Source organism: Monodelphis domestica, chromosome 4 (genome assembly GCF_027887165.1).
Source record: "Monodelphis domestica isolate mMonDom1 chromosome 4, mMonDom1.pri, whole genome shotgun sequence".
Lineage (NCBI taxonomy): Eukaryota > Metazoa > Chordata > Mammalia > Didelphimorphia > Didelphidae > Monodelphis > Monodelphis domestica.
This window is the reverse complement of record NC_077230.1, coordinates 856,520-881,246: the sequence shown is the minus strand read 5'-3', so window position 1 is coordinate 881,246 and position 24,727 is coordinate 856,520. Positions and strand designations below refer to the sequence as shown.

At 42.7% G+C, this 24,727-nt stretch overlaps 1 long non-coding RNA gene across 1 annotated transcript; it reads left to right on the top strand.

Annotated features, from left to right (window-relative positions):
* Positions 1 to 14,502: 14,502 nt before the first annotated feature.
* On the top strand, positions 14,503 to 24,433 carry LOC130458926 (uncharacterized). Its single transcript, XR_008918269.1, has 5 exons — positions 14,503 to 14,830; positions 14,954 to 15,080; positions 15,756 to 16,047; positions 17,570 to 17,627; positions 19,119 to 24,433. It is a non-coding gene; the product is annotated as an uncharacterized LOC130458926 (long non-coding RNA).
* Positions 24,434 to 24,727: the final 294 nt, after the last annotated feature.

The following is a 24,727-nucleotide window of genomic DNA, read 5'->3' as shown; positions in this document are numbered from 1 at the left end:
GTTTTCCTCTGAATGTGGATAGTGTTTTTTTTCTTGTAAATCCTTCCAAGTTACTCAGGATCACTGCATTGCCACTAATGGAGAAGTCCATTACATTCGATTGTACCACAGTGTGTCAGTCTCTGTGTACAATGTTCTCCTGGTTCTTCTCCTTTCACTCTGCATCAATTCCTGGAGGTCATTCCATATCCCATGGAATTCCTCCACTTTATTATTCCTTTGAGCACAATAGTATTCCATCACTAACCATCCTTGAATTCATATATTAACAAATAACAGAGGGAAGAGGTAAATGAATTGGCATGCAAATTAAAAAATTAGAAAGTAAAAAAAATAAAAATCCTCAGATGAAAACTAAATTAGACATCCTAGAAATCAATGGAGAAATTAATAAAATTGAAAGTTATTTTCTTAAATTGAGTTAATAAATAAGACTAGAAGCTGGTACTTCAAAAAAACAAATAAAATAGACAAAGTACTGGTCAATCTAATTTTAAAAAGGAAAGAAGACAAACAAATCAACAGCATCAGAGATGAAAAGGGAGACCTCACCTCTAATGAAGAGGAAATTAAGGCAATCATTAAAAACGATTTTGCCCACTTATATGGCAACAAGTATGGTAATCTAGGTGATATGGATGAATATTTACAAAAATATAAATTGCCTAGGCTAACAGAGAAAGAAATGGACTACCTAAACAGCCATATCAGAAAAAGAAATTGAACAAGCCATCAAAGAACTTCCTAAGAAAGAATCCCCAGGTCCAGACGGATTCACAAATGAATTCTATCAAATATTCAAAGAACAACTAACCCCAATATTATACAAACTATTTGACAGAATAAGCAAAGAGGGAGTTCTAACAAATTCCTTTTGCAACACAAATATGGTACTGATTCCAAAGCCAGGTAGGTCAAAAACAGAAAAAGATAACTACAGACCAATCTCCTTAATGAACATAGTAGCAAAAATCTTAAATTGAATACTAGAAAAAAGACTCCAGCAAGTGATCAGGAGGGTTATTCATTATGACCAGGTAGAATTTATACCAGGAATGCAAGGATGGTTCAATATTAGGAAAACCATCCACATAATTGACTATATTGACAAGCAAACCAAAAAAAAATCATATGATTATCTCAATAGATGTAGTAAAAGCCTTTGACAAAATTCAACACTCATTCCTAATGAAAACACTATAAAGCATAGGAATAGAAGGGCCTTTCCTAAAAATAATAAACACTATATACCTAAAACCATCAGCAAACATCATCTGCAATGGGGATAAATCGAAACCTTCCCAATAAGATCAGGAGTGAAACAAGGATGTCCATCATCACCACTATTATTTAACATTGTACTAGAAACACTAGCAGTAGCAATTAGAGAAGAAAAAGAAATTGAAGGTATTAAAATAGGCAATGAGAAGGACAAGCTATCACTCTTTGCAGATGATATGATGGTCTACTTAAAGAACCCCAGAGAATGAACCAAAAAGCTAGTCGAAATAATCGACAACCTTAGGAAATTTGCAGGATACAAAACAAACCCACATAAGTCATCAGCATTTCTATATATCTACAACACATCTCAGTAGCAAGAATTAGAAAGAGAAATTCCATTTAAAATCATCCTAGACAATATAAAATATTTATGAGTCTATCTACCAAGACAAATACAGGAACTATATGAACATAACTACAAAACAATCTGCACACAATTAAAACTAGATCTAAACATTTGGAGAAACATCGATTGCTCATGGGTAGGATGAGCTAACATGAAAAAATGACCATCCTACTCAAATTAATTTACTTATTCAGTGTCATACCCATTGAACTACCAACATTTTTTTAATTAATTAGAAAAAACCTTAACAAAGTTCATTTGGAAGAACAAAAGATGAAGGATATCCAGGGAAATAATGAAAAAAAATGTGAAGGAAAGAGGCCTTGCAGTCACAGATCTCAAACTACACTATAAAGCAGTGGTCATCACAACAATTTGGTGCTGGCTAAGAGACAGAAAGGAGGATCAGTGGAATAGACTTGGGGTAAGTGATCTCAGCTAGACAGTATGACAAGCCTAAAGATCCCAGCTTTGGGGACAAAAACCCAGTATTTGATAAAAACTGCTGGGAACCTTGGAAGATAGTGTGGGAGAGATTAGGTCTGGATCAACATCTTACACCCTACACCAAGATAAACTCAGACTGGGTGAATGACTTGAATATAAAGAAGGAAACTATAAGCAAATTAGGTGAACACAGAATAGTATACATGTCAGATCTTTGGGAATGGAAAGACTTTAAAATCAAGCAAGAGCTAGAAAAAAAATCACAAGATGTAATACAATTGGAATACTCTTGTGCTCAAAGGAATAATAAAGTGGAGGGACTCCATGTGAACTGGAACAACCTCCAGGAATTGATGCAGAGTGAGAGGAGAAAAACCAGGAGAACCTTGTACACAGAGACTGATACACTGTATGTGTATCATCATGTATGTATCATCATGTGTATCAAATGTAATGGACTTCTCCATTAGTGGCATGCAGTGATCCTAAACAACTTGGAGGGATCTACGAGAAAGAGCACCATCCACATTCAGAGGAAAAACTGTGGGAGTGGAAACACTGAAGAAAAAACAAGTGCTTGACTACATGGGTTGAGGGGATGTGGCTGGGTTTGTAGATCCTAAATGAACTTTCTAGTGCAAACATCAACATGGAAATGAGTTCTGATCAAGGACACATGTAAAACCCAATGAAATTGCATGTTGGCTATGGGAAGGGGTTGGGGGGATGGGAGGGAGGGAAATAATGTGATTGTTGTAATCAAGTAATAATGTTCTAAATTGAATTAATTTTTAAAAATAGACAAAAAAGTTTTTTGGTAATTTGGCATTGTATGGTTTTGTAAATTAGTTTAGGTAGGCTTTTCATTTTTATTACATTGACTCATGAGCAATTTATGTTTTTCCAGTTGCTTAGATCTAGTTTTATTTGTGTGAAAAGTGCTTTGTGGTTTTCTTCATTAAATTCTTAGTTTATCCTCTTATCTTTTCAAGTAGGTGCAGAGTAGTCTTGCATTATTCAACTTCACGGTCAAAGGACTTATGTCTTCTCCAGATCCCAGGCAGAACCTATTGTTTCTGATCTGAATTGCTAAACGAAGCCATTCTGTTTTCCGAAGTTGGCAGTCTTGTGTCACTTTCTATGTTCAGAATGTCGGGGCACTTCTTTTCCTGTAGTTTCTGCATTGTGACATTGAGCGTTTTTTGTTTGTTTGTTTTTGTCACATCATGTTCTTCTAGACCCACTTTCCTTAGATTATCTATATACATCCTGGGTTCAAGCTCAATGTGTTTTGCCTGCCTCATGAGCATATTTTCTTTTCAGGTTAATGTTTTTGCTTCTCTTCTTCTAGATTGCCCGTCCCCTCTGAGTACTTGTATTACAAATCTATTGTTCCCTCCTTTGTTTCTTTCCTAAGACGTGGTATTTATTTCCTAAGATGTGGTATATAAAAATACCACAGATGGTATTTTTTCTATTTGCCCATTAGTTTTGCCGTACAAGTCATCAGTTCTGCTCTACTGATTCTCATTTCTCTTGAATTGCTCAAGAACAGCATCTTGTAGCTCTGCGTTCTGCCCACATTCTACAAGGACCTCCATATTATCAAGCTTTATGTCATTTTCTATTGCTTCGCAGTATTTATTCAGAAATATCTAGATTTATTTACTAGATCTATCTGCAGGCCTTATTTCCTTCTGTTTTTATTGTTAATTCCTGGTGTTTTATCTGCCTACTTTCAAGAAATTAAAAGCACATTTTCTTCCTGAGATTCTTTTATTATGTCACATGGCCAAGCCCGACAGCACCGCCATTCCCATTCCTTCTCGTGCTGGTTTACTTGGACCTCAACATGTCTTTTCCCCTTGCTACTCATTCAGGGCTGACCAGTCTTGGTCTCTGCCCTGGGCTCCTTTTTGCTGAGTCGGAATTGACCTCAGTTGGATGTTCAGCTCTTTCCCTGGATCTTAGTGGTCCGTTGCATGGAGCCACCCATCGCACAAGGAGTGCTGCCCTGGTGCCTTGTCTCGTTCTCTCTGTTTCTTGGTTCTCTGGCCTGTGGTTTCATGGAGTTGCCAACCATAGGGTCGTGGCCTTGACTGCTAAAGGGAAGAGAGCATGCAGGCTGGCTGCTCTCACGGCCAGGACACGTGTTTCCAGGCAGGCGCCTGGGCCTTCATGGGCCTGGAAGGTCAGAGGAGGGACGCTCATGGGTAAGTCGGTTTTGTTGTAATCGTCTGCTGGGTTACCCCTCCTGTGGCTAGAGCAGGAGGTGGGCGAGTGGCACTGAGTGAGGCCAGTTGAAGTTCACTTGATGAGTTTGGTTTGGCTTGTAGTGTTTTTTCCTTCTCTTGCATTCTGGGTGTCTTAAGCATCGATAGAGCTGCAGTTGCTTTATCTTTGGCCCATCCTTTCTTTTTTGGAGAGGTTTGGCAAGTCTTGAGGATCAGCAAAAATGGTTGGTCATATGATCTCCAAGTCTAAATCCGGTTCTGCTTCCATAAACTGGAGATCATACTTGAGCTCTACCTCACAAGGCTGCAGCCATTTACAATCCATGAAGGGCTAAAGAAACATGGATTTTTATTGTTATTTCTCTCAATTTTCCAGCGTCAGATTAAAAGCAGAATGGCTCCTTGACATTCACAATCCTGTGTGCCCCTCAGAGTTTATCACACTAGTCCTGCCCGATTTCCAATAAGATGGAGTTCATTGTATTCAGGGATTAGGTTTTTCCCTACCCCTATTTTACATGGGCAGAATTAGAGGTTGCGTTTTCCAATGGCGAAGGATGGCACCAGACCTCCATTTTCGATCCCCGGTGAATCGTCGGTCTTCAACTAGTAAAGCCTTCGAATCAGGCACTTCTGAGCATTCCTTTTCACTGGGAAATAAGCATGTCTCTGAACAGTGAGGAATTTAGATCTGTTGGGGGGGGGGGTGTTATTGACCAGCTTTTACTTCCTTGTTTTGAATAAACAGGATCAACTCTGGAATCAAGATGCAACAGATGTGCGTGGACGCTGCCTATGAAACCTCTGAGCCCCTTGTGTAGCTCCAGGAGGCACTTACTTAGCCAGGAAATCCCCTGCAGGCAGGACCCAGAAGGGTTAAGCAGGCCCCTAAAGCCTCTCACTGATCTGGTAATGAGTAAGCAAAGGAGCTGAGTGTCCGGAGCGGGCTGTGAACTCGGGTAACCCGGCTCAGCCGCCCGCCAGCCAGAGCTGGGTGAGGAGATCAGACTGGCCTGGGTGCCCTTCCTGGGGCTGTCAGGTGTCCTGCCTGGAGGACTCCCACATGCTGCTTAGCTGAGTCTGAATCCCTTTTATAACAAGTGAGCCTGAGTCAGCGGCGAGAGGTAACACAGTACCAGTGATTGCGCAACATCGTAGACACTGCTTGCTTTTATGGGAACATATCCGGGAAATCCCAAGCAGATTTCCAGGAACAGCTACGACATCTAAGTCCAAGCTTATATAACAGTCTGTCAGCACTAACCCACCTCAGCGGAGTCGGGTTCCCTCACGTGGTCTACGCTGTGCGTCCGCAGAGGGATTGGCTTTTAGTTTTCATTTGACCACTGACCCGCTCAGCCGAGTCACGCTGACGTGTTTACTGGGAGGATCAGGACTATTTCAGTGATTTCCAGAAGCACCTCGTACTCCAAACCAGCTTTAAATAGAACACAGAAGCCTCTGGGGACGTGCAAGAGTCAGCGTGGAATGTGGAAGCCCCCAAACTTGTAGCTTGGGGGGATTCGGGGATCCCCAGTTTACTTGGCTTCGAGGTAGAAAGCCCAGGTCTGACCTTGTCACCCGAAACTCCTCCCTGGGGAAAGTCCTACTTCACCGGTCTCAGACTTTAAGATGTTTCTCCCCTGAGGCCAAAGTCCTTTACCCAGGTGGCCCAGCCCTGGGCTGGGTCTTTCCCTTTTGTGTCCATTATAAAGTATCGCCCCCCTCCTCCCCCAGCTTAGTCGGTAGGGCCTGATATTCTTAATCTCAGGGTCCTGGGTTCAAGCTCCACTTTGGGGAATTGTCCAATCTAGCCCGGTTGGCTTTCCCAGGGGTCAGTGTCCAGAGTGTCCAGAGCTCAGTCCTTGGGTGTAGCCTCCTAGACCTGAACCCCTTTCCCTTGATTAAAGAGTGATCTCTGTTTTTCCCAGTCAACACAAGTAGCCAAATCTATTCCCGTAAAAATAAGAACAATAATAGTGGGCTGGTAGTGGCTGGGTCCTCCACCCTTGGTTGGTTATGCTGTTGGTTTCCATGATGGAATTTAATCCGGTACAGAGCGGTAGCCAGTGTCTTCCATGGACGGGAGTGAATGATTGGACCTATCAAGAAATAAACAAATCTTGACCGTTGATAACCGCAGTGTTATTGTTCCTGTGCACAAACAGTGGCACGTACTTCGGAGCGCTATTGGGAGAGTCAAGTAAAATGTATACGAATGACTACCCAACTTCCACAGTGTTACAGATCAGTGACAGAAACGATGCAGGATTTTTTCTGAGTCAGCTTAGCGGGAAGTTCTACCCTCCACAAATAGAGACATCAATTCTTCCCAAGGGGTCACTCCAGCCGAAACTATAGTCACTGGAGTGGGGACTGTGATCTTCCCTAGGACACTTAGCGTGTGATCAGTGGCCAGCTACCCCAAAACGCGCCTTTCTTTGAGGCTAGCGCGGGGGCTGGATCCCTGAAGAAAGCCGACTCCACCACGAAGCGAAGCCAAGCTGAGCTGAACGTCACATCAGGCATCCACTTTGGCCTCAAAGGGAAGCCGCAGAGTTGACTGAATTGAGATGAGCTTCGGGAAGGGGGATCTGGCAAAAGAGTTTTGAATAACTAGCAGCGCTCACGCATCCTCCTTCTGAATCCCTCCCAGCATAAATGGTGCCGTGTCTGTAGTTAAATCTACATATGAAGAGATAAGCATAATATTGATATATGTCGGCAAACATGCTTGAGTCTATTTGCCAATGGAAATCTTTGCTTCACTGTTACAGAAGCTCCTGGAACCTTACGGGCAGGGACTCCTTTGGTCTGTGGCTTTGTTCTGAGGGCCCCGCGCTCGAGTAAGTGTTGCGGGATTGACTTATTCAATAGGGCCGAGAATTCCTATTAGTTAATGCCAGCATTGCATGTGTGGGCATATTTGATGGCATGTATAGAATACACACAATCCACACAAGCTCCAGTTCGCCCAGGTGTGTCCGGGATCTCTAGACCTGCAAGTTGTTGGAGGCGGAGCATATACTGCGTCAGAGCAGCATCCCAGGAAGAGCTCCCCACTCTAAGGACCAAATCGAGCTAATATGTCCAAATCGATAGCCCGGGTTCAGCTGAGTGGAGACTGGAGTGAACTGAAGAATGTGGCACTCAAACCACAAAGCCCGAGTCATCCTCTGACTGTGAGACGTCTGTATGACTTTTGGTGGCGAGCTAGCTTTCTACTTATTTTCCTAAAGTCTCTCAAGAACAGATTCAATTCTACTCTAAAGGCGGGCACTCAAGCTCATGCGTTCATTCTTCGCAGATGGGAATTCAAATATATGTAACAATAATATAATCACATAAAGTTGAATGTATTCCAATAGCAGAATTGCATTTTTTCTTGCTTTGTCATTCTTTGCCTCAGAATAAGAAATTGGTTGTTGGCTGGGAAAAAACACAGAACTATTAAATAGTCAAATCACTCCGTAATCAAGGGCAAAAGGGGTTCAATGTAATAGTGGGCTGTGTACCACAGAGTCCGAGGATTGAGCTCCGGCTGCTCTGGTCACTGACCCCTGGGAGGGCCAAATGTAGGAGAATGACAATTCCAAAGAGCTTAAATACCTTTCTAGGTGAAACCTGGGGGCTGAGGAGGAGAGGGACAGTTGATTGACTTGACAATGGTAATAAAAGAAAATGAGGAGTTCCAGACTGGAATAACATAGAGAGGCTGATGCTTTACAAGGGTCACAAAAGGGAAAGATCCAGCCCAGGGCTGGACCAGCTTGGTGAAGGACTTTAGCCAAGAGGGAGAGACCTTTGGGACAAAAGAGAAATTTAATACCTGATGGGATTAGCTATTTCCACCCAAACTACCTTAAGGTCTATTGTTAGCCTGAGACCAGTGAAGGCGGACCTTTCCTCAGGGGGAAAACTCTCCAAATCTGGAGTTTCTACCTCCAAACTAAATAAACTGGGGATCACCACATTCCTCCAAGCTACAAGTTTCCAGAGTTCTCGATTCCACGATGACACTGTGCTACTTTTTAACTTGGAAAAAACACAGAATTAAGGAAAGGGGTTCAGTGCATATTAGGCCTCCATGAAGAGCTGCAGGCTGACACCCAGGCAGAGTTTCCAGGATTGAAACTCTGGTTGCTCTGGACACTGACCCCTGAGAGAGCCAGTGGAACTAGATTGACAACTCCAAGGAACAAAAGAATTTGGGGAACTTATATATACCTTTAGGGAAACTGGGGGACAGGGAAATATGATTGCTTGACATTACCAGGATTACAAGGATATGGGAGAGTTCAAACTATACTGACAGAATATAATCAAGATTGGGAAAAGAATCATAGCTAGAGGCTAGGGTGTATGGGAAGGGCTGCTTACAATGGGTACTAAAAGGGTGACCCCTGAGGGTCTCTGATACAATGGGGAAGACTACCTAAAATAGTAATGGGCAAACTTTTGAGCTTGGTGTGTTAAAATTCACCAAAAAAAAACCCCAAAACAAGCAAACTCAGGTGGCGAGTCACTGAGAAAAAACAACATAACATAATTTCATTATACTTATAGTTTAAATAACAAAAATGTATAATTGTAATATATAAACTGTATTTAACAAACCAAAAACTAATCATTTTACTCACCTGCTTAGTGACTTCTTTGCTCATCTGTCAGGCGGTTTCTTTTGTTGGTCTTGATATTATTTAACTTATGTGGGGTGCCTTGAACTAAGATAAGTGAAGGGGAGGGGGGATTCTTTAACTAACCTGCCTATTAGTGATCAAAGAGATCAAAGAAAGAGGAAAAAGACCAACATGTACAAAAATATTTTTAACAGCTCCACTTGTAGAATTGGAAACTGAGGAGGTAAGCTGAGGAATGGCTGAACAAGTTATGATATATGAATATGATGGAATGCTTTGATGTCATAAAAACATCATGAAGGGGATGGTTTTAGTGAAACCTGGGAAAATTTAAATGAATGGATACAAAGTGAATTGAGCATAACCAGGAGACTATTTTTAGAAAAACAAAACAAAACAGTGTTTTAAGGACAAACAACTTAAAAAACCTTGGGAACTCAGATCAACACAATAACAAATCACGGTTCCCAAATGACTCATGATAAGACATCCTACTGTGTAATTAGAATCTGTTATCCTAAAAACTATGATCCCTAGCAAAACTATGATTCCCAGAGTCCCACTCACTTCCTGTTGTCAAGCTCTGACATAGAGAGGATATTAATTGGGGGGAGTTCTGGGTGCGTCTCTTTCTCTTTCCTTCCTGTGGAGGCTTTGGTGGAGTGGGGATTTTTGAGCAGGTAAAGAAATTTAGTCATATAGTTCTATTTTGTCAGATAATAAACTTTATAAAAATAATACTTTAAGTATTGCACATTAATTTTAAATCCTATACTACCCACTTCGAGGCAATGACAATAGAGGTATACTTTTTTTATATGACTAGTGTGGGAATTTGTTTTGCTAGACCATGTTTAGGATAAGTTTTATTTTTCTTACTTTCCATTGGATGGAGGATAAGCGATGGAAGAGAATGAATGTGGACTTGAAAATGAAATAAAATGTATTTTTAAACAAAAAGGCATCATAAGATGCATAAACAGAGCCTTGGAATTTAAGTGCCAGAAGGAAACTAGACATGGATAATGATTTAGCAATCTAGAGATTAAAGAGGAAGAGAATACACGAGGAAAAGTGGTCAGTGACAAGAAGCTAAAGAGAGGTCCAAAAGGATGAAGAATGAAAGAAAGATATCGGACTTTGAATTCATGAAATGGTTGGTAACTTTAAGAGAACAATGTCATTTTAGTGACAAGGTTGGAAATCAGCATGCCAGGCATTGAGAATTGAATAAGAGGAAAGGAAATAATTTAATGACTCCATATAGCTTTTTCTAGAAGTGGCTATTAAAGAAAAAGATAGAGAATGATTACTTAAGTGGACAGTAGAATAACCTTTTCACAAATGATGGAAATTTGGGGATGTTTACAGGCATCAAAGAAAGAGTCAGTACTTGGGAACAACTCAAGACTATAGAGGAAAGATGGCTGTGCGGCAGTCTTCCAGAGGAGATACACATGATCAAGGATACATGCAGATGCTGGGGAGAAGGCAACGTCTCCATTAACAATTGGAGTATAGAAGGAGAAGAGAAGGGAATTATGATGAGTGATTTTGAGCTATAGAATATGTGACAATTGAGAATTCATGGTGAATCGATTTTATTTTTTCAGTAAAATAAACAAAGTATTCCGTTGAGAGGGAGGAAGAAGAGTCTTGTGAGAGGCTTGGGCAGAGAAGAGAAGGATGAAGAGTTGAAACAATGCCACGGTGATGAATGCACTGGTCAATTAGGGAAGCATAAGAATTGTCATTACTGCTTGTCTTTGGATACACACACACACACACACACACACACACACATGTTCCATGGATATATGTGTGTATATATGAGTATGTAATATATGTGTATATTGTCATAGAGAGAAGGAGGGGGACTTGAAAGATGCTGGACCAGAAAACCAGCTGCTTTTGGGGACTGATTTCTGGGTAGCACCTTCTCTTTTCCTCCACTAAGCTTGACAACTTAACTGGAGTCTGTCGGGAGGGTGAGTCAACCCCTCCCAGCCTTCTTCCTTTGATTTGAAAGTCCTCCCTCCTATTACATACCTTTGAGACAGTTCTTCTGTAATTAGCTAATTTATTTTCTTGAAAGGAAGAGAGAGAGGGTAGAGGGTGTGAGATCCCTGCTAACTATTTCCTATGGCCACTTTTGATGGCGGGATCAAAGCTGTGTTCAAGGAATATAGTTCCCCTACGGGAAATTGTAATCCAGGGTGATCTTCAGTTTAGGGCAAGAAACTTTCATTCAGCTCAGCCAGGCAAAAGGGTCTGAGAGGTGTAACTCTCATCCAGCTCTTCCCCAGAGTCTTAGATAAGAGCCTGACCAGAAACTCTCTCTGGCCAACAGTTTTTCCTTTCGAATCTTCCATGGAACTCTCCCTTCCCCCACTGGTCCTGAATGTTCCATTTGCCCTTCCAGACACATTTTCTTCAACAAGGTCTCCCTTGTTCTTGGAAAATTCCTTGTTTACAATATGTTTACATACATGACAACCTGGTTTCACGAAACTCCAAATTGACCCTTGTCCCTGTCGGCCCTATCTTTAAGAAACCCCCTTTTTGACCCTTGTCCAAGACTGAACCATAAATCTTTAAGTACCCCTTGATTACTTTGGAGAGGATTAGCAGATATAATCAAGTCTTATGTACCCTTTATTTTTTTTTTGCTTAGTTTTTCCTTTTGCATCATATTCCCTGGTACTCTAGCCTTTGGCTATTGTATCCAAGTCTTTCACAGCCAGTTTAGATCTGTGATGGCAAACCTATGGCATGTATGCCAAAGAGGGTACACTGAGAGTTTTCTGTGGGCATGTGTACCATCCCCCCTGTCAGAGTTCATTACTAGAGAGGCAGAGCCACTTCCTTCCCCTCTCCACTGTGCCTGATGACATTTTTTTCACATCACCCACCCCTCTGTCCAGCACAGAGGATAAGGTGGGTGACTCACAGGCAGAGCTGGAGAGGAGCAGAGCACTCAAGCCACTCCCCTCCCCCTCTCTACACTTATTAAGGATATTCTTCATTTCACTCTCCCCTCTGCCCAGTGGTCCAGTGGGAATGCTTCCTCCTTCCCTTGTGTGGAGTAAGGAGGGGCATGCCTGGCACTCCTTGGGGGAAAGGGGCAAGTTATATGATTTCTAAAAGGTTCTCCATTACTGGTTTAGATTGTATCTAGGGCCAGTCCTAGGTGAATGACAGAGCAGAAGGCGTTTCCCTCCTCTAAAACTCTATATAAGCATACTGCATTCGGTCCTTTGTCGGAAGTCCCAGGATCGATGTTCTGTGTGGCTTTCCACATTAGTTGTTCTACCTTGATTAACTATCCTTATTGGTAGTTCTGTATTTTTTTCAGGTTGACATATATGGGGGCTCTTCCAGGCTTTCAAAGTCTCCTGCCAAGCTACCTGCTGGAGGGACCACCAGCTACACAGCCTGCAGGAGCTCCTTCAGTTTCGGTGAGTGAGCTCTTAAAATCTGAGCTAAAAAAGCCATTTAGCTGCACTTCCTGTGGGCCCTTTAATCAAAGGTCTGGTAAAGGGCTGTAGGCAATCCTGCTGAGGCCCCGGATAGATGGAGCGTATATCTTTACATTATGGGCCAGGTAGGTGGCACATCCTTGGGCTTCTTCGGGAGCTTACTCTGATAAGGCCTTTGACTTCGAAGGGCAGCTGCCACGAGGAGAGGCTGGGGTAGAATGAAGCAGTCCAGCCTCTTCACAGTCTTCTTGCTGGGTGTAAGCACCTAGAAGGGAAGCCAAGAGCTGCGATAATATGGGTGGAAGGGTTGAAGACTGAGGGAGAAAGACATGATCTAGGAAGTACACAAAGAGGCCCAGAGATCTTCTGGGTCGTGTCAGCCGGTCAGCTCCTCCTCAGCAGGTCAGGGAGGGAGCTGAACTGAGTTTCTTGGGGATTGTAGCCATGGCGGTTGCGGGGTGTCAACCAAAAAGGCAGAACATCAAAGTTCTAACAATACCCACAACCAAGAGGAATTGATGGCAGCGTAATAGTGCCACAGTTGCCCAGGAAAAAAGCTCGTGTGAAGCTCCCTTTGGGCACACCGGCGCCAGCTTGTACAAATGCAAGGATTGGTCTTTGACGTTACAGGGGGCCCTTCCAACGTGCCTGCTGGCTTCCAGATTGCAGAGAAGTAAAGCTTTGATTCTCGAGTTCCACAGAACAGGTTCAGAATTCAATCTGGTGTGATGTTAGAAACACAGCCGTAAGTCTGGCCCATGAGCACTTTGCTCATCAGTCAGCTTCTGAATACATCTAACACCTTCCCGGTTTGTTATGACGGGACCCTTCCCACATTCAGATCGGCAGATAATGTTTTGGTCCAAGTCTAGGCAGCTTCTTTGGACCAATTGAAATGGAAGAACGTTCCTCGTAGTAGGAGATGTTATAACTTAAGGATGTTTGTGGTGATTGACTTGGGCACTGCACCCCGGAAACTCAGGCAAACCACCAGCAGGGAAATTGCTCTGCTCCCCACCCCAAACACCGGACCTTGGAGATCACCCTTCTCTGATTGCCTCATTGAATTGAGAGGGACAAAGAGACTCACCCCATTCCCTCATCCTCCAAATCAGAGAACCACCCCCATGACCTCGGGCTAACTCCCCCCCTCCCCCAACCCCTTGCTCCTCACAGCTGTAAAAGAATGTAAAAACCCCAGAATGGAGGCATTCTGGGAGCAACGCCAGCTTGCTCCACTCCCGCTGTCATGCTGGCCAAAGATTTAACACTCCTACCAAATCTCTACTTTTAAGCTGAGGTTTCAGAGTCTTGCGTCTTTGCAAAAGGTATCCTTCCTGAACCCCAGGGGTTCATCTGCACCCCACAACAGTAATGGTGTATTAACACGCCAAGAGAGTCCAATAGAAGCTCAAGAATTTCAGTTAAGTCTGGATTTTCTCTGTATTGTATTTCGAATGTCTTTCTTAGATGGCATATAACATCTTTGCATATACTTGATATATACATACATATACATAAAACAACTTTAGGTGTGTGCACATTAAATCTTTGCCACTAAAGTTTGACATCACACTCTGCTGAATTCCCAAGACAGAACTTGCTCTCAGAGTATCTCTGTGGAGGAGCCAAAGGGAAGCGCCACCATTCGTGGCTCTCTTTAGAGCTTCCAGCATGGCGCCCGAGATTTTCTTGTATGCAGTGTTGCTGACCTTATTGCTGCTAGCAATAAGAGGCTGCATTTTGGTCCCAGAGATTCAGTCCTGTTTTGATTTAGTGCTGGGATTTCAAACTGTTTAAGCCCCGAGAACATGGGGCTTCTCGGACTGCAGCCCTGACTGGTTGTTGCACATGGACAGGAAATATTTGGGGGAATGCTTCGTGATTGATGCTGGGAAAAGACTGAGCAAGTTAAGTGATCGGCCTGAGCTTCTCGTGGAAGTGGAAGAGCTGGTTCTGGCAAAGCTGATGTAAAGCCCACAGGTAAGAGTGAAGTGGAAGCCAAGAAATAGGGGTGGAGTTTCTGGAGCCTTCAGGGCGGAGCTTCTGAACCAGCAACCTCCCTCCCCTCCCCTCCCCTCGACTTAAGGAAGTGAAGAAAGGATGGAAGTTATAGAGGAAAGACAATTGCGGAGACCTCGGCAGCGCGCAGTGTCTTTCTAGACGGTTAGTGACGTTCGTAAGCACGAGGTAGGGATGTGGAGTCCCTCGGAAGCCCTCCCTAAGCCACCAGAAGGATCCCAAACCAGAAAGGGCGCCGCACTCCTCAGAGCTCAGGCGTGCACGGGCTGGTCCGAGAAGACCCTTCCTGACGACCACCACCAGATGTCTAAAAATGGCGCTCTTATTCCACTCTGAGATCTACACATCTCACGGACAGACAGCGTCCCCCAACCGCAGGTGCCCTCCCCCCCCCCAACACACACACCTGCCCTCCCCAGTCACAATGTTAACCTCAAGCCGTCCTTCCCCAAGTCACCTGTAAGTCCCAGGCTGCCTCCTTACTTTCTATCTTGTTCTCAGCTCTTCCATGAAACCAATAAAACTCCGTCGTTTGTTATTGGGGGAGAAACCTTTTACGGGAAACTGCCTTCTGGCCATCGACCTTGCTGAGAAACCTCTGATTTTATTGGGATGCTTGGTGATTCAGGTGGGAAATCCCCGCAACTCTGGACAGTTCTTCCCATGACCAGTTAGGTAGATGTTTAAAAAAGTATTTTTAAAAATATTTGGTTGAGGGGGCAGCCAGGTGGCTCGGTGGATGGAGAGCCAGGCCCAGAGAGGGGAGGTCCTGGGTTCCAATCTGGCCTCCGACACTTCCCAGCTGTGTGACCCTGGGCAAGTCACTTGACCCCCATGGCCTAGCCCTTCCCGCTCTTCTGCCTTGGAACCATTACACAGTATTGGTGAGGGTTTAAAAAAAAGTGATCTTAAGCTTTCCTTAGTAATTCTGTTAAGTTTTTTTACTGACAGAATTCATTGGGATTCTGCTTTTCTGAGAAGAACAGGCCACACCTGCAGCCCATTTTTTGGAGCTACTGATGTAATTTTGCAGAGTGCACCCATTCCATAGACATCTAATTTTGTCTTTAGGGGTTAGTAAACCTTGTTGGATTGGCCTTATCTCTTCCTTTTTAAGTTCGGAAGATTAACGTTAGCAGCATCCACTGCTGTCTGGGTGTTTTGGGTGGGGCTCCCCAGGCTAGTGCTAGGAAGGATTTTTTCACTTGGGAAGTCCCTAGTGAGGAGCTCCTGTGCCCACAACCCCGATTCCTCAAGTCCCACAGATGTGCTTCTTCTTGACCTCCTTTCTGTCCAATTGCAGAGAGCCCTAATGGCCCAGCCATTTCCTGGAGATCTGCCCCCTGCCCCCAGCTGGGAGCTACCTAGTCAATAGAAGACCTCTTCCAGGCAGATGGAGAAGACTTCGCAAGTCAGCAGCCTCCTGGTGTGCCGAAGCACCCTCTTTGTTCTCCTCAGGCGCTGGCTAAGGAATAGAAAGGTTCATCGGTGGACCTGAAGAGACACACCACATGTTGTGGGGGGCGAGGTGCACCCCTGGGGTTCAGGAAGGGCACCTCTGGCAAGAATGCAAGACTCTGAAACTTTGCTTAAAAGTAAAGAGAGATTGATTAGTAATGTTGGGTTTGGGGCCAGCAAGAAGCACGAGTGGAGCAGGCTGGGAGGTTGCTCCCAGAATGCCTCCATTCTGGGGTGTTTATATTTTTCTACAGCAGTGAGGACATGACTGTGGAGCCAGGGGTTGGGTAGCCCGAGGGCATGGGGGGTTCTCATGATTTGGGGGCTGAAGGAAGGGGGTGTGCTCTTTGTCCTCCTCAGTTCCATGGGGCCATCAGAGGAGGGCGATCTCCAAGGCCAAGTGTTTTGGGTGGGGAGTCGGGAGGCATTTCCCTGCTGATAGTTTGCCTGAGTTTCTGGGGGTGCGGTGCCTGTGCCGAACAAACAGTAGTAAAAGGTTATAGTGACCTTCTGGTTGGCAAGCATAAGGTTAATCAAAGAGACATCGATGGAAGTATAAGAAACGTGTTCTCTATGGATTGGGGAGATGCAGTCCCCCAACAATCTGAGGTATTAGTGGGGGGGCAACAATCACAAAATGGCAAAATGACAAACGGAGGACTATGGGAAAACTGGAATGTGAGGACACTCTTGGTAGAGCTGGGAACTAAGCTAGTCACCTTGGAAAGTTCTAAGACGGTGTAAATCCTTGGACCCAATATTGCTGGGTCTGTTTCCCAATATCGAGAGAAAGCAAAAGAATCCATCTGTTCCAAAATGGTCACAGCAGCTTCCTTTGTGCTGGCCAAAGGTGAGAGATTGAGGAGAGGACTTGTCATGTAGATATGAAGAAAGTTAAGTTAAACATGGTCAACATGGAATCTAGGAAGCCCAAACTTGTGGCCTAGAGGGATCGGGTGAACCCCAAGTTTCAGGACCAGCTCATAGGTTGGAGACCCCAAGTTTGTTCCCTGTTCCCCTGGGAATCTACCCTGAAGGGAATCCCAGGCTGGCAGCTTCAGATTAAGTGGGGGACCCTCAGGGGAAGGACAGTCCTAGTTGGGTGAGACTAATTATACAAGAGGACCCTCTTTGTTTTAGGTGGTCTCCCCCATTGAATCAGACCCTTTCCCAAGAAGACCCACCCCTGGGCAGGGACCAGCCTTTGGTATCCAGTGTAAGAAGCCCCTTCTCCTACACCCAGCCTCTAGCTAGGATTCCTTTCCCAAGCTTGATTGTATCCTATCTGTGTAGTTTGAACCCTCCTATTTCCTTGTAGCTATAGCAATGTCAGTCATCTTTCCCTGCCCCTGGACTCCCCAAATGGTATAGAGGATCCCCAAATTCTTTTGTTCCCTGGAGCCCATCGAGCACGGTGGCACTCCCAGGGCTCAGTGACCAGAGCGGCCAGAGGTCAATCCTCGGACTGTGCAGTCGTGTGTGGCGCGGCTCTGTGTCGAGGCCTCCTGGCACTGCACCCCTTTTGCCCTTGATTAAAGAGTGATTTTGACTATTTAGTAGCTCTATGGTCTGTCCCAATCAGCAACATAAAAAAGTGTGATTTCATTTATGTGCTATCTTCTTTGTATATAAAAATTCTTGTTTTATTTGATTTTATAGAATTTCTAATAAAAAAGTTGGCAGTTATTCTAACCTGAGAACCAGAGAAGTCCGAAAGGTAACAAGCTATTCTTCACAGCTAACTCAAGTAGGCCAATTTCAGTTCAGCTATCTTTATTTTGTTGTGAGTTTGTCATAACTCGAATTCTGTGTTTCGGAGATTTATAGCCCGTTGCCCAGAGTGCTTCTCTAAGTTGGTGTACATGATCATATATTCATTAGCTACGTCGAACTGCCGAATGCAATTCATTTCTCAACCTGAGAATTGGAGAATTCAGGAAAGAATAGTAGAGTGATCATTTTTCCATCGGACATGCTGATAACAACGTGGTAGTTATATTTAGAACCAAACAGGATCGGGGAAAACCGTCTTTCGAGATGAACATTTATGGGAACGTAGTTGGAAGAAATGCTGCAGAACAAATTGGTCTAAGATGTCAGTAGCCCCAGCGAGGTATCCTCGGGGAGCTGCAGCTATAGTTCTGTCTCGGGGAAAATCCGAGAGGATGCTCAGCTGAGTTACTTACAGTGGAACTCCACTTGTATACCTAGAGATTTCTATATAGTATAAGTGGCTCTTTATGCCTCCATTCCATAAGCGGACGTTCATCAAAGCCGAGTGCTGCCTGGCACTGGTTGGTACTCCCACTCAGGGGAGCACACCTCTCCTGTTTTGTCTCCCTCTTCTGTTCTCTATAATCATGAAGATTAGATGCTGCGACACAAAAACTGAAGGCGGTGGAGGCATGTAGAACTTTATCAAGCTAGTGGATGAATGAGTTTGCCATTTACCCGGTACTTGTTATGAAGACTTTGAAAATACGCCGGTATAAAAAGAATTGGGAAATGTTGGAAGAGTTGTGAAACAAAGATGGAAATCGATTTAGATTTAGTGAAGTTAATTTGGGGGAAGTTAACGTAATTATCAGTAGGAAAGAATTACCTAGGATTTTGTAGCTTAAACAGACCCCCAGTCACGTGGATGAATTCAAAGGGATCTGACATAAAAGTGTAAAAAATAATGATATGAGTGAAATGTCGAATCCATTGGGTTGCGCTTGTTCAATAAACAGGTAAAGTGAATTAAAGAATTTTGTTTTGAGATCTTCAACATGTCATTGTCCAGAAGGGGGAAATATGAATGTTGAATTCGCATTTTATTCTTCACAAAGGAAAGTGAGCAGTTTTAGGTGAAATTTTAATATTGAAATTTAATTTTAAAATTGTTTTGAAATTTTCATGTAAGTACTTTCAGTGTTTAAATTTCTTGATGGTGAGCCAATATATATGTGTCTGAGCAAGCATTTTTTAAAATATTGTTTGGGATTTTTACTCAATCAGGATTTTTAGCATTATCCGGTATATTATTTTGGTCTATTACTTTACACATATATCAAAAAAATTATGTCCATAAAAATATTTCAATCATCCAAATGACTGAATGTCTGCTTGGCTGACTATTATTTAGTCTTGTATACGCGCATGAGCAAATACTCAAAGCATAAGGAGTTCCTAGTTTGGGAATTTTGATTGTAGATTTCTTTTCCAGCAAGGAAATGTGCAAGAACGACTATTACGCGGGAGATTTTCGTGGAAGAAGGAAACGTTTGCTGCAGTCTGCTGTGGCTGCCCAGGACTTGAAAGACGGGCTATACTACGGGAAATGGGAGCGATTCTGGGGAGACCAGAGTGCCTGACTTCCGGCTGAGGAGGAGCACCCCCCGGACGCTAAGCAGGTGTCCACGCACCAAGCCCTCGCTCTCCTTCCTGCCTGGCAAACCAGAGGGCCACTCTCAAGCTGTCCTGGACAGACTCCATTTGGGCAGTAGTGTAATCCCATGGCCAAAAGGGGGGTGACAACCTGCTTTTGAGAAACTCTAAATTGATCCCCATCCCAGGCTGAACCCTAAACCTCCAGGCACCCCCAGAGCGGGTTAGCAGATACCGTCACGTCTTCAGCTAGACCCTGTAGGCTTTCTTAGCTTCTCCTTTTGTGGCTAGGAGATGCGTGGCACCTCGGCTTCTGGGTCTGTTTAGATTGCCTAGAGACAGGCCTGAGACCTCCCACTTCTCCAGAACTCTCCAGAAGCACGAGGCATTCTGTAGTCCAGTGCAAGTCCCAGGACTGGCGTTCGTGGAGCTTCCCGGATGAGTCTTTCTGCCTCGATGGAAGGCGCTTATTCCAACTACTTCGGTGGTTCTGTATTTTAGGCTGACAACATGGACATACATGCACGTGGGCGTTCCACTGGCAGCCCACATTCAACGTCTCGTGTCTTCCAACAGGCTCCTATTCCAAGCGTTCCTACTTCTGGTAATGGCGACACTGTCCCTCCAGTAACTCAAACTTCCCTTTCAAAGCCCGAGAAAGGAGAAGCCATCGCGGATCAGAGGAGGTCGCGTCCTGCCTGGGGAGACAACATCTGAAGGAGGGAGGGCTCCTTTTCACGCTCAGTTCATGGAGACTGATGTGAGGTCAGGAGCCGGCCAGCACTGGACAAAGCTGAGGGGGAGGTTGAGGAAGGATGGACACTGGGGAAAGTGCCGAAAAGCTAAGACTTTCTATTCAGTTGTCAGTTATAAAAAGAATAAAAGCCCAAAGAGGATGGCAAACAAAATCAGAATGTTACGGGGGTTTGAGGCATGACATGCATACACACACATATAAAGGTTTAGGCATATGTCTTTTTTTTTCTTGGCTAAAATATGCTTGAAAGAAGCAATCCGAGGGGAAAGAAAATAGTTTCTTTTTCAAATACATTCCCTTCCATGCCCTCGTCCACATTCTGGGGGCATAAGCAAAACCATAAGAAAGAAAATGCCTTTGCTTCATAATAGCTATCAACAACCCCCTGTCTCGTTCTTGCACAAATACTTGGTCTGTCTGTTTGCAGGGAAGGCGTGGGGGAAGCTCGGTATATCCCAGTGTCTGAGGGACACCAATAAGCCATCATTTTCGCCATGACTTTGAAGGTCATACTAATCCCTTGACTAAAGGACCATGGATACCCATATTGTACAAAGGTCTCGTCTTGAATAAAATCATGCTCTTTCTAGAAGCATAATGGCACCTATGTATTTTCAATCTAGCAGGCAGGAAATATGAAATCATATGTTTATAGAACAACTTTTACACAGGACTGGGGAAAAAAGGTAATACTGGCAACTGGGATGTAGTTATAATTTGTATCGTTTTTTGTTAGATCCAGAAAGAACATTAGATTCTAGTTCAATGCAAAGAAGTTTCTCTAAAGAGGAGAATGATGAGTGAGAGAGATATCCAACACTAGTGATCTGTCAATTGATGTCTGCTATTTTTTCTCCTTATTCAATCTTTGATCACAGGTTCTTTAATAAATACCTTTTCTTTTAAGCCTTTTTACCCTCTTCAGAATTGAATTTTATTTTACTTTTAATGATAATTTCCTTAAATCCCCCTTTCCTTACAATCTCCTCTCTTGTTTTCTTCTGTTTCCTTGCCCCCTCCCCCATTTCTACATCTATATATATTCTTCTGTATTCAGCATTTCCTTTGTCTGATTTCAAATGAGAGTGAGATTCATGTGATATCTGCTTACCCCGCCACATTTTCATGTTGAAATAGTCTCATGTACCTCTTTCTTGGCCAATTCTTTACTTGTATAGTTGATAACCTTCCTGTGAGCTTTCATTTTAGAATACTGGGAGGAGATTGGTGCATTCTTCCTAGTTCTACTTTTCCCTTTGGTTTGTATAGGTTAAATTTAGTGGTTGGACTTAAATTATATGCAATAACATGATTGCCAAAATTACTATATCTCAAGTCAGAAGTTTATTTACCAAAGTAGAGGGGAAGCAATAAAATAGAGGAATGTGAAAGAGGTTAGAGAAAATAGTACAGACTAGTCCTCAGCCAGGAGAGTGGGTAGTTCCAAGATGGAAGCTAGTCTCTTAGGAAACTAGGAAAGGAGTCAGCCATTTTCACTCACCAAATGTAGTCCAGGAGTCAGAATCTAAATTGAATCCAAGCTCCAAGCCCATGATCCAAGCTGCAGTCTCCAACAAAACTCCCTCAAAAACTCTCTTCAGTCAGAAAATTATCTCTCCAGAAGGCAGTCTCTTCAGACTACCTTCTCCAAGACCATCTCCTCAGACTGAGTTCAGGGCTTGCTTTTATGGCAATAATTTAAAAGTTTCTGGCTGTTTCAGTTAGAAAAAAGGGTGGAGCTCTCCAAGCATCTTGCTGGCTTCTCACCTAGCACTAAGTAGGGTGGGAATTCACTAAGTGGTTTGCATGAGCTCCTCCATCTAGTTCAAGCTTGTGTTGATTCAATCAAATAGTAGACAAAAGAGAGTTAATCCTGTCTTCACAATTTAGTGAGGTATTTAAGTTAGTATTAACCAAAGTTTTAACTCCAACTAGACAAAGAGAATAAAGAATTCCTTTTTCATAAGTGTAAACTCAAAATCGACAAAGAGAACCAAGAATTTCCTTTCACAGGTTTTGGTTGGTTTGGGCGGTTTTCATTTCTAGATTTCTAAATTTCCTGGATTTTTTACTGGTCATATTTTTAGACAGTCTGATGATTTCTTAGATTATCTCTCCTTGATCTCTGTTACAGGTCAGTTTTTACTTTATTTTTTAGGGAATTACTTATGTTTTCCTCTATTTTTCCATCATTTCATTTGTTTTCTTTCTTATTATCTCATGGAGTGATTTATTTCTATTTGGTTCATTCAAATTTTCAGGGAATCTGGTAACTGAAAAATCCTATCCCAAGTTATTTGTTCTTCCAATTCTTTTCTCTAGAGCTATCACTTAATTTATATTATAATTTCAAAACTCTTTATTTCCCCTAGGAATTCTGTTTGACATTGTGGCTATGTTTTTGTTTGGGGTTTTCCTTTGTAGATCTAGAGAAGCTGTCTTAAGTTGGTGTCTTGAGCATCCCTATATCTACAATATATTTTTTTAAAACCCTTTACCTTCCATCTTGGAATCAGTACTGTGTATTGGTTCCAAAGCAGAAGAATGGTAAGGTCTAGGCAATGGGGATCAAGTGACTTGCCCAGGGTCACACAGCTAGGAAGTGGCTGCGTCCAGATTGGAACCCAGGACCTCCCATCTCTAGGCCTGGCTCTCAATCCACTGAGCCACCCAGCTGCCCCCTCTACAATATTTTTTAAAAAAAGAAATGGTGTTTCTTTTTTTACTCCAATCTTATTTCTTGAATTGGGACTTTGTGTCAGTGTCAAACTCTGCACATAACCATAAGGAATGGGGTTAAGTATTGCTCTATGATATCTAATGTCCTAGAAAATATGCTTTTTACAGACCTCAGTAGCAGTTTAGACCAGCTTTGCATCATCTGACCCTGGACTGTAGTCAGAGCCACATAGCTTCAGGCTCCAGGTGTCCCTGGCTCTCTCTTGATCCTCATCCTGGAAGCTTTCCATCCCCTAAACTCCTGGAGCCAGGCTTTTCTGACTTGACCTCTTCTCTAGTGTCTGTAGGTTTCTAGCTATCTCTTTCCACTTTAATCTGGATTGAAAATACACATAATGAATTTTTTTCTTGGATTTCTTAATCATTACTCAGACTGGTGTTCTTTTTTCAACCATGATGGAGTAATTTTTCATGGCTCAGATGCTCTATTCTAAATTACTTTGCTATCATAGCTAGACTGGATAGCCTCTGAGGTTCCTTAATAATAATAACATTCTTAAATAGAGATAACTTGAAGTCACATAATAAAATCATTAAAGAGATCAAATTACAGAAGCTGACACAGAGATTCTTCCTTTAAATCAAACTGTTGGCTTTCTATTAGCTGGTTAGAAAATTCAGAAGAGTCAAGAACAAGCCGTGGAATAAATGATCACTTGACCTTCTCTCCCCTTTCCCATTTTAATGGAAAAACAAACAGAAAGCTAATGTTCCAATATAAACACGGGTTTTGAATGTGCTTCTGTTTAGTATATTCATAAAAGAACGTGCAGATCATAAGTGAGCATCATACTCAACTTCTGCCAAGTTTTGTTGAAAGTCGGATGCATTTATATTCCGATACGGAAGGGATTAAAAATATGATGACGGCTTATCTTTGCTTTATATGCCTATCAATAAAACTATCTGGATCAAAAGAGATAGGAAGATTCGTCACTTTCTTAGCATAATTCTAACAATTTTCAAAATGGTCGGAACTCCCCAAACAGAGTCTGTCTCCACAGTGTTGCAATACTATTTCTCGTGTGTCATTTGAAACTGTGGTAATCAAACGGACTATTCTTTCACATGATGCTTTTGAAAAGCGTTTTCCCCACATCCTTCAGTCTCTTTTCTTTGGGTTTATAAATGGGTTAGTTGCCTATGACTTAGATACCAGACACTTATTATGGCACGTTATTCCTTGGCTAAATGGTTCCCTTTTCTTAGTTGGCATTAATTTTGTTCATGCAAAAGACCTTGAGTTTCATGTAATCAAAATTAGCTACAGGTTTTGTCTTTTGTGTTGGTTTGAACATCACATTTGTTCGAGAATTCACCCACTAACCGTAGCTTTGGAAGGAACCTAATCTAGTTCTCTTTTATTAGTTTTCTCTATATTTAATATTCAAGTCATATGTTTATTTCGAGCTTTTTATGGCATGAGGAATAATAGGTCCAAAGCCAATTTCTGCCAGACATTTCTAGTTTCCCCAGCAATTCTCATCAAAGTGGAAGTTTTGTGAAGGTAATTCCTGTCTTCAGATCTATTAAAGGCTAAATTATTGAGTTCAATTACTTCTGATTCTTTTCTACAGACCTGTTTACAATGTTTTTAAACCAAAGATTTTGATGACGACTGCTTGATTATATTCCGTGAAGCATGGAAGTGCTACGCTTTTCCCATTATTTCCCTTATACTTTAGATCTTTTGTCTTCCAAAGATTTTGTTATCATTTTGTTTAGTTTTATAAAATGTCTTCTTGGTAGCTTGATTAGTGTAGTACAAAAACCTATCAACTAGTTTAGATGATGTCATTGCTTTATTATATGGGAACAACTGAAACACATCCTTCCATTCGTTTAGTTTTCTTTTTTTTTCTATAAAATGCTGTTTTGTAATTATAACTAACTATGTGGGTCTCAAGTGTGTAGGCTTACCTGTACATATTAGTCACTTAGCAATTATTTTC